We start from the raw sequence: 2,034 nt of genomic DNA, 5'->3' as shown, positions 1-2,034 counted from the left end.
CAAAAAAAAAAAAATCACCTTTTCAAAATTTTAAATTGCTTCTTCCGTTCCCAATTTTTTGAATTCTTAACTTTTTTCGATTCTTTTTTTTTTTTTTTTTTCACTCTACGAGGAAAAATACGGAGATTAACAATATGGCAAACAAAAACATTAATTAATTACAAATTTTATATATGAAAAACTCCAAATTTGATCCACACCCGCCCCGCCGCCCAGGAAAAAAAAAAAAAAAGTGCGCGTGCGTAACAACCCCTCTTGATCCCCTGAAAATGAATGATTGAAACAAGTGAAACAGCATGTTTTACATAACTGTTGTATATGTCGATCTTGTTTAAAGGTAAACGATTCTCGTAGAAGCAAACACGATCTTAAATAATTCTCCGTCATACGTCTTCTAAAAACTTTAACATACTTCCAAAATTGATCCACGCATCGACATAAAAAAGAATTTCAATTTCCACCAAAATTACAAAGTGCTGCATTCCAAGAATGACGATGTTCCAATAATAAAAGTAATGTTTCGCCGAATTAGTCCTATCTGTATTATCATAAAGAAAGCTGCTTATCCATCTATAAGGTGATAAGGCTATAATAATTCTTTCACTTTTAATTCTAAAGTTATAACATTAAGATCATCTTATTTCTATTATATTTGAAATAAACGAATGATTTATATCCTAAATGTGAACAACATTACGCATCGGCAACTTTCCGTCCTTATGGCCACCACAGCAGAATGGTGTGTCAGTGTATGTGTTGACTGACAAAACTGGAACGGCTGGAGGTGAAACTCTTGACAAAAAACAATGAGATTGCAGGTCGAAGGTATATAAAAATACTGCATCTAAGATAGTTAAACATGAATTTACGCCGACGTCAAAGTTCAAGGACAAGTCTATCACCTCATTGGTTCCCTGTTATCCACAAATGAACAACCACAGTTCCTCCAAATTTACTTTGAGTGATAGGACATCAAACTCGAAGGAGGTGTCAAGATTTCAGATGATGGGTCGTGTTAGACACAGCGCCAACTGCTGCAAAAGAGCTTCTCGGTGCATTCAAAAATCACATAACCACCACCCTCAATTTTCCATGACCGGTTAGGACCTGAAATACTCCAAACGGACGCATAGCATGTTGCTTAGTCGAATTAGCCCATCATTTACTCCACAGATGTTTTGCTGTCAATGCTGCACTTTCAGGGCATTTTTGTTCTCACATTCGTTTCCTACACATTTTTTTTAACACCCGTTGCACTATTTTTTTTTTTGCGATTTCGTTTAGGGATAATAATGTCAACATTAACCCTTAAAAATATATTTAACTGAAGACAATCACAAGGTATAATAAGATCTTTGAACGATGTTTGAAGTCAGCCAAGCAGTTATTTTTATGTTTCTCGACGTTTTTCTGTCCCACGTGCACCCAACCATGTGTGGATAAGGTGTGTGTACACACACACACCTTTTATCTTCCTTATATTGTTTCTGTGGGTTGCGATCATCCAGGGACATCACCATGAAGGGTTTTAGTTAGTTTCCGTGCGTGTATTTGTAAAATCCGTAAATTTCCAAGAAGAAAACGAGATCGCCGTCGGTTGACAACACGTGCTGTCACGGCACACGGAAACCAACGAACGAATCTTGACAAGTCAATGGCAATTCTGAGACTCGAAACGATTGGTTGCCATTAACAAGCCAATACCGGTTGTCAAGCGGGGAGGTGGCACACACAATCGATGGGCTTCCACACAGTTTTCGTCTACTGAATTAACTCAGTTCCCTCGTAAAAGCATTGATCGACCCCATTGCCGAAGGTGCCGCGCAGTGAGATGGAACTCGAAACCACGTGATTGCAAAGCGTAGTTATATATAAACACACCTATATAAATAAATTGACGTCACTGTATTTGTGTTTGTTTGTGTGTGTGAGTAACCACTTGTTTCGATCACAGGATTTCGGGTTCGGTCGTGCAGCGCGGCACCTTCGATAATATATATAATCCGAAAGAAATGTTAATTAAAACTTTAGGTG

General features: G+C 37.8%; 1 protein-coding gene across 1 annotated transcript in view; it reads left to right on the top strand.

Annotated features, from left to right (window-relative positions):
* LOC106878044 (putative protein TPRXL) overlaps nt 1-2,034 on the top strand; it is a 10,132-nt gene that overhangs the window by 776 nt on the left and 7,322 nt on the right. The gene's annotated exons all lie outside the window — the stretch shown is intronic.

Source organism: Octopus bimaculoides, chromosome 24 (genome assembly GCF_001194135.2).
Source record: "Octopus bimaculoides isolate UCB-OBI-ISO-001 chromosome 24, ASM119413v2, whole genome shotgun sequence".
Classification (NCBI taxonomy): Eukaryota; Metazoa; Mollusca; class Cephalopoda; order Octopoda; family Octopodidae; genus Octopus; species Octopus bimaculoides.
The sequence above is the reverse complement of the archived record's forward strand: the minus strand, read 5'-3'. Positions and strand labels throughout refer to the sequence as shown.